The sequence below is a fragment of the Mustela nigripes genome, chromosome 17 (assembly GCF_022355385.1).
Source record: "Mustela nigripes isolate SB6536 chromosome 17, MUSNIG.SB6536, whole genome shotgun sequence".
Classification (NCBI taxonomy): domain Eukaryota; kingdom Metazoa; phylum Chordata; class Mammalia; order Carnivora; family Mustelidae; genus Mustela; species Mustela nigripes.
In genome coordinates this window covers 8,338,163-8,353,336 of record NC_081573.1, presented here as the reverse complement: position 1 = coordinate 8,353,336, position 15,174 = coordinate 8,338,163, and positions in this window count along the sequence as shown.

Sequence of the window (15,174 nt, the reverse complement as noted above, 5' to 3'; positions counted from 1 at the left end):
TTCTTTCTTTCATTTTCAAGGAGGCTCCATGCCTATGTGGGGCTTGAACTCACCACCTTGAGATCAAGAGTCACATGCTGGGGCACCTGGTTGGTTAAGCATCTGAGTCTTGATTTCAGCTCAGGTCATGATCTCAGGGTCATAAGATCAAGCCCCGTGACGGGCTCTGCGCTAAATGTATGTCATGTGAAATTTACAATTTGACTGTATTTAACGGTGTGGTTCAGTGGCATTGGGTACATTCACACTGTCATGAAACCATCACCACCCCCCCTCCCCAGAACCTTCTCAATGTCCCATGCTTAAGTGTTGTTCTCATGGAACAACACCACCCCATTCCTCCATACCCCCAGCTCCTAGAAACCACCATACCACTTTCTGTCTCTATGCATTTGACTACTCTCAGTACCTCGTGCAAGTGGGATTGTACCGTATCTTCCCTTTTGTGCCTGGCTTATTTCATTTAGCATATTTTCAAAATCCATCCATCTTGTAGCACGTGCCACAATTCCCTTCCTTTTTAAGGCTGAAGAATATTCCATTGTATGTATGTATCAGTGTTTACAAGGGGTATCGGTCTGTGGATCTGTTTTCTTTTCTTTTTTTTTTTTTTAAAGATTTCATTTATTTGTCAGAGAGAGAGAGCAAGAGCGAGCACAGGCAGACAGAGTGGAAGGCAGAGTCAGACGGAGAAGCAGGCTCCCTGTGGAGCAAGGAGCCCAATATGGGACTCGATCCCAGGACGCTGGGATCATGACCTGAGCCGAAGGCAGCTTCTTAACCAACTGAGCCACCCAGGCGTCCTGTGGATCTGTTTTCTTTTTCTTTTTTTTTTTTTTTAAGATTTTATTAATTTATTTGACAGAGAGAAATCACAAGTAGATGGAGAGGCAGGCAGAGAGAGAGAGAGGGAAGCAGGCTCTCTGCTGAGCAGAGAGCCCGATGCGGGACTCGATCCCAGGACTCTGAGATCATGACCTGAGCCGAAGGCAGCGGCTTAACCCACTGAGCCACCCAGGCGCCCTGGATCTGTTTTCTTATAGAGTCTGTCTGGCTTTGGTATCCGGGCAATGCTGGCCTCAGAATAAGTTAGGAAGTTTTCCACTCCTCTTCAGTTTTTGGGAAGAGTTTGCGAAGGTTTGGTGTTATTTCTTCTTTTAATGTTTGGTAGAATGTATCAGTAAAGCCAGCTGTCCTAGGATTTTCTTTCTTGGGAAGTTTTTGACTACTGATTCAATCCCCTTTCTAGTTAAAGTTCTACTTGAGTTTTGTGTTTCTTTGTGATACAGACATGGTAGGTTTCGTGTTACTAGGAATTTGTCCGTTTCATCTAGATTGTCCAGTTTGTCGCTGTTCATAGTGCTCGCTTATCATTCTTCTGTTTCTGCAGAATCAGTAGTAATGTCCCATCTTCATTTCTGAGTTTTAAGATTTCAGTGTTTTCTCTTCATTTCTTAGTCAATATAGATTAGGGTCAATTTTCAAATAACCAACAATTGGTTTCATTGATTGGCTTTATTATTTTTCTATTCTTTATTTTTCTCTGCTCTAATTTTTTTTTTCTCCTCTTAGCTTTTTTTTTTTAAAGAATTTATTTCTTTGGGGCACCCAGATGGCTCAGTTGGTTAAGCAACTGCCTTCTGCTCAGGTCATGATCCCAGGGTCCTGGGATCGAGTCCCACATTGGGCTCCCTGCTGAGCAGGGAGTCTACTCCTCCCTCTGCCTGTTGCTCCCCCTGCTTGTGCTCTCTCTCTCTGTCAAATAAATAAAAATTTAAATTTAAAAAGATTTTATTTATTTATTTGACAGAGAGAAACACAGCGAGAGAGGGAACACAATCAGGGGGAGTGGGAGAGGGAGAAGCAGGCCTCCTGCTGAGCAGGGAGACTGATGCGGAGCTTGATGTCTGGACCCTGGGATTATGACCTGAGCCAAAGGCAGACGCTTAACGATGAGCCACCCAGGCACCCCCTTCTTTTAGCTTTGAATTAACTTGTTCTTCTTTGTCTAGTTCCTTGAGTTATAGTTATTAATTTGAGGTCCATTTATTTTTTAAAGATTTTTATTTATTTTTTTGTCAGAGTGTGCACAAGCAGGGGGATTGGCAGGCTAGGGAGAATCAGGCTCCCCACTGATCAGGGAGGCCAATGCAGAACTCCATCCCAGGACCTTGAGATCATGATCTGAGCTGAAGGCAGATGCTTAACTGACTGAGCCCCCCAGACACCCCCTTTTTTCTTTTTTAATGTAAGCATTGATAGCCTGTAAATTTCCTCCTTAACAGTGATTTCACTACATCCCATAAATTTTGGTATGTTGTTTTTATATTTACTTTATTTGTCTCTACATATTTTTACATTTCCTTTATGATTTCTTCTTTGACCCATTAGTGTTTAAGAGCTATAGATGTTCTTCATATATTATAGATATTAATCTTTTATGACATGTATGATTTGCAAACATTTTCTACCATTTTCTGAGTTGGCTTTTCACTCTGTTGATTGTGTCTTTTAATTCACAAAAGGTCTTAATTTCACTAAAGTACAGTTTATCTGTCTTTGTTTTGCCGCTTGTACTTTTGCTGTCATTGCCAAGAAATCATTGCCAAAGCCAATGTCATGAAGCTTTCCCCCTATGATATCTGTTAAGAGTTTTATGATTTTAGCTCTTATATTTAGGGTTTTGATCCATTTTGAGTTTGTGTTTATTATGTTTTGCTCCTTTTATTTGGGGCTCTGATGGAACTCTGTATATAATTGTTTTTTGTATTTTATTTATTTATCTGACAGAGAGAAACCACAAGTACACTGAGAGGCAGGCAGAGAGAGAGAGAAGGAAGCAGGCTCCCTGCTGAGCAGAGAGCCCGATGCGGGACTCGATCCCAGGACCCTGAGATCATGACCTGAGCCGAAGGCAGCGGCTTAACCCACTGAGCCACCCAGGCACCCTATAATTGTTTTTTTTAAAGATTTTATTTATTTAGTTGACACAGAGAGAGAGATCACAAGTAGGCAGAGAGGCAGCCAGAGAGAGGGAAAAGCAGGCTCCTTGCTGAGCCGAGAGCCCGATGTGGGGCTCGATCCCAGGACCCTGAGATCCTGACCTGAGCTGAAGGCAGAGGCTTAACCCGCTGCACCACCCGGAGAAAAAGAATCTTAAGCAGCCTGTATGCTGAATGCAGAACACAATGCAAGTTTCTATCCCACAGCCCCGAGATCATGACCTGAACCAAAATCAAGTCAGTCACTTAACCCACCAAGCCACCCGGGCGCCCCACAACTTTATTTTCTAGTGTTGTTGTTTTTTCTTTCTTTTTTTCATGTCAGCCTGAAAGACTCCCCTTAGCACTTCTTGTAGGGCAAGTCTACTGGTCATGATCTCCCTTAGCTTTTGTTTATCTCAGAGTGTTTTATTTTTCCTTAGTTCTTGAAGGATAATTTTGCTGGATGTGGAATTCTTGGTTGACAGGTGTTTTTCACTTTCGTTTTTGTTTTTAGGATTTTAAATATGTCATCCCACTGTTTTCTGGCCTCCGTGGTTTTTGATGAGAAATCATCTGTTAACCCTATTGCAGACTGTTGGCGGCGTGTGACATGTCAGCTCTTGCTGTTTTAGGATTTTTCTTCATCCTCATGTTTTCACAGTTTGACTACAATTTATCTTAATGTGGATCTCCTTGATTTTTATCCTGGTTAGTATTTGTTGAACTTTGTGAATACGTGTCTTTCATCAGTTCGGGAAGTTTTCAGTCATTATTTCTTCAAATTTATTTCTGCTCTTTTCTCGCTCTTCCCTCCTTTATAGGGAGTCTGTGATATGTGTCCTGTCTCTTGGTGTTCCACAGTCCTTCGGGCTCTGTTCATTGTTCTGTTTCCTGGTTTGTTCTTCAGGCTGCCTACTTTCAAGAGTCTTTGTCTTCAAGAATGCTCACTTTTTCCCCCATCTGCCAAAATGTGCTGTTGAACTCCCCTTCATGATTTTTTTTTTCATTTCAGTTATTGGACTTTTTCAGCTAGAGAACTTCTGTTTGCTTCCTATTTATAATTGCTCCCTCTTTATTGCTATTTTCATTTTGTTCCTGTATCATTTTCCTGATTTACATTAGTTTTTTGTCTGTGGTTTTCTTTAGCTCACAGAGCATATTTAAGACTGTTGACACAATATATTTAACTAACAGTTCCAGTGTCTAGGTTTCCTTGGAACGGTGTCTGTGAAATTAGCAGGGGTTTTTTGTTTGTTTGTTTGTTTTGATGTTAATGGGTAATACTTTCCTCTTCCTTTGTATGTTTTGTAATTTTTTGTTGTTGAAAACTGGACACTCTGAATATTATATGTTAATTCCTGAAATCCGACTTTAATACTCCTCAAAGATTGCTGAATTTTGCTTATTGAGGCTGGAGGTATTTGATTTTTCACCAAAATATTTTCATCCAGTGTGTATGTGGTGTTGTGTGTGGTCACTGACATTTCTGTTCCATTACTTCCGCAATCATCTAGTGACCTGACAAAGATTTCTGGAAGTGTCTGTCTCCAAAAGTGGGGGAGAGAGTGCCTTTTTTTTTTTTTTTTTTTTTTTTTTTGCCTTTTTAGATATTCTGATAGAGTCTTCCAAGGGAAGATGCTGCCTGTGAGAGAGCCAAAGCCACGGGAGTGTCTGTACCCATCCCCCAGGAATTACCACACTAACCAAAAGGCACAACACCAGAGTTTTGGAGGACAAGGTCCTTACTGCCCTCCGTAGCCAGCCATTCCAAGAATATAGAATGCTATTTCCACAACTACTGTGCTGAATCTGTTCAAGAAATTGAATCCAGGGACTCCTGGGTGGCTCAGTCAGTTAAGCATACCTTCAGCTCAGGTCATGATCCCAGGTCCCTGGGAGCGAGTCCCACATCGGGCTTCCTGCTCTGTGGGGAACCTGCTTCTCCCTCTCCCCCTGCTCCCTCTCTCCCTCTCTCTTACTGTCTCTCTCTCTTTCTCTCAAATAAATAAATATTAAAAAAAAAAAGAAATTGAATCCATACTATAAAACTCCTCACAATAATAGTCTTTGAGGGGCCATGTGTGGACCCATACAAGGATGAGAGCTTCTCAGGAGCTAGAAATCCTGTTGGGGTGGGGGGTTGTGGGGTTTTTTTGTTTGTTTGTTTGGTTGGGTTTTTTTGGATGCTAGGGGCACCTGGGTGGCTCAGTGGATTAAGCCTCTGCCTTCAGCTCAGGTCATGGTCACAGGGTCCTGGGATCGAGCCCCACATCAGGCTCTCTGCTCAGCAGGGATCTCGCTTTCTCCTCTCTCTCTGCCTGCCTCTCCGCCTACTTGTGATCTCTCTGTCAAATAAATAAAAAAAATATTTTTTAAAAATTCTGGATGCCAGTTCTATGGCTGTATCCAGTTTGAGGTTTAATAAAGATCTTATCCAATTCTTTCAAAGACTAGGAAAAGAGTAATACCTTCAAATGCATTCTATGAGGGCATATAGCCATCACACCAAAACCCAACAAAGAAGCTCCGAGAAAGAAAAATTAGAGCCTTCTTACGGGAACATAAGTGCAAGTATCCTAGTCAAAATAATTAGTTGACCACAGCCTGTGATATGCAAAAAGAATTACATATCACGGTCAAGTGCTCATTGTTCCAGGAGTGCAAGGATGATTCAGAACATTAAAACCAGTCTAAATAATTCACCGTGTTAACAGGAAAAAGGTCAAGAAAAACCATATGATCATCTGAGTAGACACAGAAAAAAATCAGAATTAATTCCTTTTTAAAATATATTATTTTATTTATTTATTTGACAGAGAGTGAGCACAAGCAAGTGGAGTAGCAGGCAGAGAGAGAGAGGGAAGCAGGCTCCCTGCTGAGCAGAGAGCTCAATGTGGGGCTCCATCCCAGCACCCTGAGAGCATGACCTGAGCCGAAGGCAGTTGCTTAACCAACTGAGCCACCCAGGCGCCCCAAGAATTAATTCTTAAGAGCTGACATACCTTCATTATTTTTTAATTAACTTTACTGGACGCCTGGGTGGCTCAGTCAGTTAAGCATCTACCTTTGGAGTCTCAGGTTCGAGCCCCACATCAGGTTCCCTGGTCTCTGCCCTTCTCCCTATTCCTTCTCTCTCTCTCTCACACTCACTCACTCCCTCTCTCTAATAAATAAAATCTTTAAAAAATTAATTTATTATTATTATTATTATTATTATTATTTTAATCATCTCTCTGCCCAATGTGGACCTCAGACTCAGAATCCGAGGATCCGGAGTTGCTCCCTCCTCCAGCGGAACCAGCCAGGCGCCCCGCCTTCGTTATTTTTTAAGAAGCAAACTGGAAATAGAAGCAAACTGCCTCAATCTGATCAACAGTTTCCAAAAAACCCGCAGCTGGCGTCAGACCCTGCGGTGACGCGGCGAGCGCTTTTTTTTGTGAGGCTGGGGACAATACAGGATTTCTGCTCTGATCTCTTCTAGAACATTTTATGGCAGGTCCTAGTGGTGGAATAAAGTCAAAAAGTAAAGCAAACTCACGAGGCTCAGGAAAGGAAGAAGTACAATTGTCATTATTTGCAGATGACAAGACCAAGTATGTGGAAAATCCAGAAGAATTTAGTTATCAGTTTGGTGGATTTTTTAATTTCATTTTTTAAAAGATTTTTAAGATTTTATTTAATTATTTGACAGACAGAGATCACAAGTAGGCAGAGATGCAGGCGGGGGCTGGGGGCGGGGGAAGCAGGCTCCTGGATGAGCTCGATCCCAGGACCTGAGATCGTGACCTGAGCCGAAGGCAGAGGCTTTAACCCACTGAGCCACCCAGGCGCCTCGGATTTTTTTTTACCTCTATACCTGTAATGAACCATTAAAAAGTATTTTTTAATAATAAGATTTATGATAGCTGGAAGGGACATCAAATATTTCAGAATTAGGGGCACCTGGGTGGCTCTCTGGGTTAAGCACCCAACTCTTCTTCTTTTTTTTTTTTTTAATCACCCAATTCTTTCTTTTTTCTTTTTAAAGATTTTATTTATTTATTTGACAGAGAGAGAAAGTTCACAAGTAGGGATAGAGGCAGGCAGAGAGGGGGAATCAGGCTCCATGCCAAGCAGAGAGCCAGATGTGGGACTCGATCCCAGGACCCTGAGATCACAACCTGAGCCAAAGGCAGAGGCTTTAACCCACTGAACCACCCAGGCGCCCCAAGCACCCAATTCTTGATTTGTGCTTGGGTGGCGGTCTGAGGGTCCTGAGATGGTGCCCCGCATCAGGCTCCATGTTCAGCGAGGAGTCCTGCTTGAGCTTCTCTCTCTCCCTCCCCCTCTGCCCTTCCCCCTGCTTGCACATGCTCTCTCTAAATAAATAGATTTTTAAAATCTAAAAATATATATATGTTATATATAGAAATTAATCTGAGGGCAAATCTATATATTTCCTCACGCAGTTCTCATTCTCACCATCCCTGGACCATGCCCTGGGCAGAAATCCAGAGTCAGATACAGAATGGACTGAGCCACCCAGGTGCCTCTCAACCTTATTCTTACTGGGGAACTACAGATCATAACCAGAGTAAGACACAACTACACAGCCACTGAAATAGTTCACCCTAAAATATTTTTTTAAGATTTTATTTATTTATTTGACAGAGAGCTAGAGATCACAAGTAGGCAGAGAGGCAGGCAGTGAGAGAGAGGGAAGCAGGCTCCCTGCTAAGCAGAGAACCCGATGTAGGGCTCGATCGCAGGACCCTGAGACCATGACCTGAGCTGAAGGTAGAGGCTTAACCCACTGAGCCACCCAGGCACCCCTCACCCTAAAATTATTGACAGTACCAGTGCAGTTGGGGTTCGGGACAACCAGAATTCCCAAGCTTTGCTAGTTGGGATATAAATTTGCAGGATGGGGGAAACCGACAAGTACCCCGTCAGATGGGAGATATGCATACTCTGTGATGCCTCCGTTTCTCCGCTGGTTGTCTGTGAGCGCACACGGGCTCCGGAAGACATGAGAGTGCTTCTTGATAAATTATTTGTGACAGCCCCAAACCAGACACAACTGAAATGTCAATCGATAGTTGGGTAGCTAAATAAAGCACGCTGTATTCACACATGGAAAATTACAGCAATGAACAGGAATGACCTTCTGCTACACCCAGCGTGGATGGATCTTAGAAACATCACGTTTAACAGAGGAGGCCAGAGATAAAAGTGTATGTACTCTGTGAGCCCACTTACCTGAGGTTCAGAACTGGACAAAACTATTCCAGAGCATGTTAGAGGAGGTCAGGACAGTGGTGAATGACAGAGGAGGCGTGGGGATGACTGCAAGAGGGGGACGATCTGGGAAGCTGTCGCTACCTTATTTCTTTGTGTGGGTAGAGGTTAAGGATTTGTGCTCATTTTTTATGTTAAAGATTTGTGCACTTTGGTGTGTGTATAGTATGCTTTTCTAAAAAGTTTATACATTAATAAATCCAGAAAGAGAGGGGTTCCTGGGGGGCTCAGTTGGTTAAGCATCTGCTTTCGGCTCAGGTCATGATCTCAGGGTCCTGGGATCGAGCCCCGCATCAGGCTCCCTGCTCTGTGGGGAGCCTGCTTCTCCCTCTCCCACTCCCCCTGCTTGTGCTCCTTCTCTCGCTGTGTCTCTCTCTGTCAAATAAATAAAATCTTTTTTAAAAAAAGATTTTATTGGGACGCCTGGGTGGCTCAATTGGTTAAGCAGCTGCCTTTGGCTCGGGTCATGATCCCAGCGTCCTGGGATCGAGTCCCACATCGGGCTTCTTGCTCGGCAGGGAGCCTGCTTCTCCCTCTGCCTCTGCCTACCATTCTGTCTGCCTGTGCTCGCTCTCTCCCCTCCTCTCTCTCTGATAAATAAATAAAATCTTTAAAAAAAAAAGATTTTATTTATTTATTTGACAGAGATCACAAGTAGGCAGAGAGGCAGGCAGAGAGACAAGGGGGAAGCGGACTCCCCACTGAGCAGAGCGCCTGATGCGGGGCTCGATCCCAGGACTCTGAGATCATGACCTGGGCTGAAGGCAGGGGCTTAACCCGTTGAACCACCCAGGCGCCCCAAATAAATAAAATCTTAAAAAAAAAAGAAAATCCAGAAAGAGAATTTCATGAAAGGAAGGTGAGAATCTCCCTTCTTTCCCTATCCCATTCCCCCAAAGTGACCCCCAATTAAAAATGTAGTAGGTTTTTTTCTCTATGTACATGGAATTATATATATACTATGGTATAGTATATATATGTATGTAATAGTGTATATATGTATGTAATATATGCAATAGTATAACTCACATGTTAGATATTATACATGTGTTGTTTTATACATGTGTGTATATGTACGCACATGTGTATACATATAACACAGCACATATAATATGTATATTATATATGTAATAGTATATAGTATACATTACACACTGTATATGTGTGACATAGCATGTTATTTATATGTATATGTATAAATATGTGTGGGTATGAATATGCATATTTAACATGCATAATATAGGTATATATTGTATATGCATGATATGTATAAAATCCTTTAGAATATACATTGTGTATTATATACATACCTATTATATATGTATAACATACACTCCATACATGTCTCTCTATATAAAATCTGGAGGGCAGGCAGCTCGCTGGCCCGCACATGCCTTTTACCAGCCTGCATGTACCTCGGGTCTGGTTCAAAGCCGAATGAACAGCCGACCACCCTTTGCACAGGCTGCACAGAGACACTTGGATACCATATACTGCAACACGGTGTCAGTGGTCCAGATGAAACCCGGTGTTAAGGACAGGGAAGCCCTGGCCACTCAGTGGGGGACCCAGCGGGCACCCCTCGGTTCTGGGCCTGGTGTGGAGGGGATTCCTGGGGGCGGGGGTGTAGAGAGATGGGAGTGAGCTTGAGGAGGAGAGGCAGGTGAAGGGATTGGAGAGGGAAAGATGCAGCGCTCCTGGCTCTTCTCTACTCAAGACTACACTGTCCTGCCCCAAATGGTCATCAGGTCAGAGTCAGCCTCTTTCTCTTACACTTTGGCTCCTCCCCCACCCACCCTCTAGGCTTTTTTTTTACCCCACCCCCCAACCCCGTTGTCCCTTCACGTTTCCAGCTCTTCCCTGTCCCTGTGACTCAACCGTAGGGCGGCGCTAAGGGGTGGAGGTGTGGGAATCCTGGATCCTCTCTCCCCATTGGCCATGACCACCTTCCCACTAAGGCTTCCTCCTTCAGGAGCAAAGTCATCATCAACCAACAGATCTCCGATGATTATTGACAGGAACCCCTATTATATTGTTAGCAATGCACTCCAACCCCACAGACCCGGCCCAGGGCTGTCCTGCCTGCCGTGCTGAAAACTCCCGTTCTTTGTTCTGGCATTGAAAATTATGGTGCAGGGCACCTGGGTGGCTCAGTGGGTTGAGCCTCTGCCTTTGCCTCCGTCCATGATCTCAGGGTCCGGGGATCGAGCCCCGCATTGGGCTCTCTGCTCAGCGGGGAGCCTGCTTCCCCCTCTCCCTCTCTCTCTCTCTGCCTCTCTGCCTACTTGTGATCTCTGTCTGTCAAATAAATAAATAAAATCCTTTTTTAAAAATGGTGCAAACTCGTGTGTGTGTGCGAACGCGCGCGTGTGTTTAAAGTGTCACCTGCGTCTGGGGCTACTAATAGATCAGACAGACATCTGGGGCACAGTCCAGTGAATAGGGCAGGCTTTGTTTGTTGAAAGAGATGGAGGAGGCTAGGGGTCAGGGCATGAGATGTATGGAACGGGTAGGGCTTAGAGCACGCAGACATTCCGGAGCTAAGGTGAGGACTTGGATCCTGAGTCTGGAGGCTTTCCCGAGCCACGCCGTATTCTCGGATCCAGGACGGCGCTGGGCAGGAGCGGGTTGGAGGAGTCTGCGCCGGGAACGCTCTGGTCCTGGGACCCGCCCTCTCCTTCCTCAGGCCGACTGTACGTGAAGTTTCTCCTTGGCGGTGGGTGCAGAGTGCCCCTCTCAGCGGTCACCCTGTAGGTGCCTAGCCAGAGCGGGCGGCTCAGAAGGGGCTGCTCTGGCAGGGGTTGGAGCTTATAGAAGGTGGAGGCTCAGGGGCTGGGGCGAGGGATGTGTCAGAGAGGATGGTGACTCGGGAGGGCTTGGGTGGCACCGCGCTCAGTGGGGTCGGGGGTGGGGGGGTGGGGTCTCGCGGGGCCTCTCGGGGGGGCGTGGCCTCTGTGGGTCACGCCTCCCTCGGGGCTGGCGGGCTGGAGGCGTGGTCGTGGAGCTGGTAGACCCAGGGGCAGAGCCGTGGGTGGGTGGGATTCTGAGATTCTGTGATTCTGTGAATCACTCTGTGATTCTGAGAGGGTCTGGGAGCTCGGACTGGTGGGGACCGGAGTTCTTCTCTTCACCCGCTTTCTGCAGACAGTGAGCCCCTTTATGGCTGACGCCAACTATGACCAGACTCGTGCTGTATGGGCTGCTAGCGTCGGGTCATACTCCGAAGACTGCTTAGCACATGTTGGACAGCCTTGGCCTTACTTCCCAAACCTCTGGGTGCCCCGGCCACACTGCACAAGTGCCTTCGTGGGCAGCCACGGGCAGAGAGCTGGACATTCCCTGGCCCAGCCCCGGTAGTCCTCAGAAGCAGGGGAGGGCCTCCACCTTGGGCTGTCCACCCCCCGCCCCGCCCCCATCTAGGGCCAGGGCTGTTGTTAGCAAAGAAATCCCACAGATGGGAATAGAGGGACAAGCAGGCCGATGGAACAAAACTGGACCCCCGAACACGTGGGTATTTAGTGACAACTGGGACATCTCAGCCTCTGACAGAAAGACTGAGTTTTTACCATATGGTGTTCAGAAAACCAGATAAGCATTTTGGGGAAAAACAAAATTATATATAGACCTAAGATGGTAGCGGTGGCGGTTGCAAAACTTTGCGAATATTTTGAAAAGCGGTGAATTGTATACACTTAAAGTGTGAATCTCATGGTAGGTGAATTATCTCTCGATAAAAATATTTTTTCAAATAGAGACACCCCCCCCCCACCTAGTGTATTGATGGCTGCAACTTACTTTGAAATGCATTGAAAAGTTAGGCGAATTAACGGATGGATAGAAGGATGCATAGAGTGGATAGAAATATGAGAAGACAAAAATGGTGAAGTGTTAGTAATAGACTCTAAGTGGCAGACACGTGGGTGTACACTGTACACTTCTTTTAACTTTCCTGTATGTTTGAAAATCTTCATAATAAAAAGCTAGGGAAAATTCAGGGGCAGTAAAATCAAATTTATAAACAAAACTCATTAAGCAGACTCAGAAACTGGCTAAGAAAATATGATCCCATAAGCAAAGTAAAAACATGACAATCTCCGAGAAAATATTTACAACTCACGACACACACAATATATTTATCTCCTTAATACATAAGGAAAAAACAAAAAGCCCAAATGTTTTAAAATGTGCAAAAGAAATGAACAGACGGTTCACGGAGAAACATGTATGTATGGTCCTTAACTATATGGAAAGACCCTTAGCTTTGTTCATAATAAGGACAATGCCAAGGGAAAGAAGTAGCCTTCTCTATAAAATTGGCCAAAAGTTCTAAGCTGGAAAGCACACTCTCGTGCATTTGCTGGTGGTGATGCCAAATGATAGCCTTCGCAGGGAGAAATTTGGCAGTGGCTAACTAACGAAACAACATGTGTGTTCGCTTTCCCACTTCTCAGTGCCCATTCCGGGAAGATACCGGGAAGACCCACTCGCGTCTATCGACTGATCTGGGCTGAGAGCGGAGTCAAGCCAGATACCTTCAAAGAACAGAAAGGAGCCCCAGCGTCTCAGGAACAGGTGGGGCTATTTTTAACTTTCTGTTTTGAAAACGAGTATCCCTATACTGTTCATCTTGAGTCACCGCTTGTTAATATTTGCTTAACTGGCTTTTCTTGCTCTCCTTGCATATGTGATGATGATAATGACGGTGAATGGCTCATTTGAAAGTCCTCTGAGACATCATGATCCTTTCCCTCTAAATGCTTTAGGGAGTAATTCCTAAGAGCAAGAACATTATCCTAAAGGCAATAAGGTAGTGATGGAATTTAGGAAATGTACCATGGACAGGTACTATTTTTTTTTTTTTAAGATTTCATTTTTAAGTAATCTCTGTACCCACTGTGCGGCTCGAACCTACAACCCTGAGATCAAGCGTCGCAGGCTCCCCCAACCGAACCAACCAGGCTCCTGGACATGTACTATTTTTAATACACAATCTATATTTAAAAATGCCCAAGTGTCACAAAAATGTCTTTTGTAGCCCTGTTTTTTATTTTTTTCCTCTGTCTGGGTTCCAATCCAGGATCACACATTCCGTTGATTTGTCCTGTTTCTTTAGCCTCCTTTAATCGGCAGCGCTTCTCTTCCTTCCTTTGTGCTCAGTGACGCGCACATCTTTGAAGCAGAACTGTTTTGAAGTTGAAAAAATGCTGTGGATTTTGTGGAATCGGGGCTTTATTATTGGACTAAGGGCTTATGCAATAGAGGATGGTGGTGAGGAAAGAAGGTCCAGAGAGGGGAGTCGAGGGAGAACTGGAAAATCTCCAGCCAGCCCTTTCAAACCACTGGTGCAGGTGCACAAGTCAGACTTTTCTGGAAGATCTGGGAAGCTAGCATATCCACTGTCAGAGTGGGATCATGAAGGACAACCGGTGAGGACGTCTCCAGAAGCCTCTTGCCTCTGCATCGGGATGTGGGCCTGGCGGAGAGTGTGGGGGTCACCCTTGGTCAGCCAGGCGGAGAATTGAGATGAACAGAGCTTGAGGGAAACAGGTCACAAGGTCCTGTTCTTTTGTCTGTCTGTCTCACTACAGTGGAGAGCAACAGCGAGTTGGAAGCCACTGGCACAGCCATGTTTGTCTGTGGCCCCGTCTGAATAGAACCACCGCCAGAAGCAATGCCCAAGCTTTACTTCTTCATTGAGTTTTCATGTGGTTTTCCGTGTGGCCTGTTTTAACCTTGAACCACAAGGGGAAAGGGATTCTGAGAAGTGTAGGCACAGCTCAGTTGACCCAGTACAGAATAACCAGAGAAGCGTGCCCTGTTTCCTCAGCTCCCTAGAAGACCTTCTGTGAGATTGGTTATTGGTTACGAGTCTGGAAGATTTCACGTGAAACCATCCAGGCCCAGAATTTTGCGGGAAAGTTAATTTGAGGTTCAGTTTCTTTGACAGGAAATTCAGGTTTCCTATTTCTCCTTGGGTCGGTTGTGGTTAAGGTTTCTTTTTCAAAAGATTTATCCACTTCATGTGAGTTTTCAAATGCATTGACATAAGGTGGTTCCTAATGTCCTTTTACTACCCTTTTCTTGCTTGTAGGACCTTTAGTGATGTCTCATTTTAATTCTTGATATTGGTCATGTGTTTCTCTGTTTTTTTTTCCCCCTTCATTGGCCTTTATATGGATTTGTTGAGTATATTAACCTTTTATTTACCTATTTAAATTTTTTTTTAATTTTTAAGTAATTTCTACAGCCTGTGCAGGGCTTGAACTCATGACCCTGAGATCAAGAGGTGTGCTCCGCTGACTAAGCCAGCCAGGTGCCACTAACCTTTTAAATAAACACCTTTGCCTTGTTGATTTTTATATTGTATGTTTTCTATTTTGCTGACTTTTGGTTCTATCTATATTACTTTATATTCTACTTTGTTTTTTGTTTTTTTTTGTCTGTGTTTCTTTTTTAAGATTTTATTTATTTATTTTTTTTGACAGACAGAGATCACAAGTAGGCAGAGAGGCAAGCGGAGGGGAGGGGATCCTGAGGTCATGACTTGAGCTGAAAGCAGAGGCTTAACCCGCTGAGCCACCCAGGCGCCCCATCCCTTGAAATTTTTATTTTATTTTTCTAAAGGTTTATTTACTCACCTTGGGGAGGAAGGACAGAGGGAGAGTCTCAGGCAGACTCCCTGCTGAGTGTGGAGCCCAATGCGAAGGTCTCCATCCCAAGGCCCTAAGATCGAGACCTGAACCGAAGTCAGACGCTTAACTTACTGAGCCACCCAAGCACCCCTCTATTTTATTTTATTTATTTTTTTTTAAAGATTTTATTTATTCATTTGACAGAGAGAAATCACAAGTAGGCAGAGAGGCAGGCAGAGAGAGAGAGAGGAGGAAGCAGGCTCCCTGCTGAGCAGAGAGCC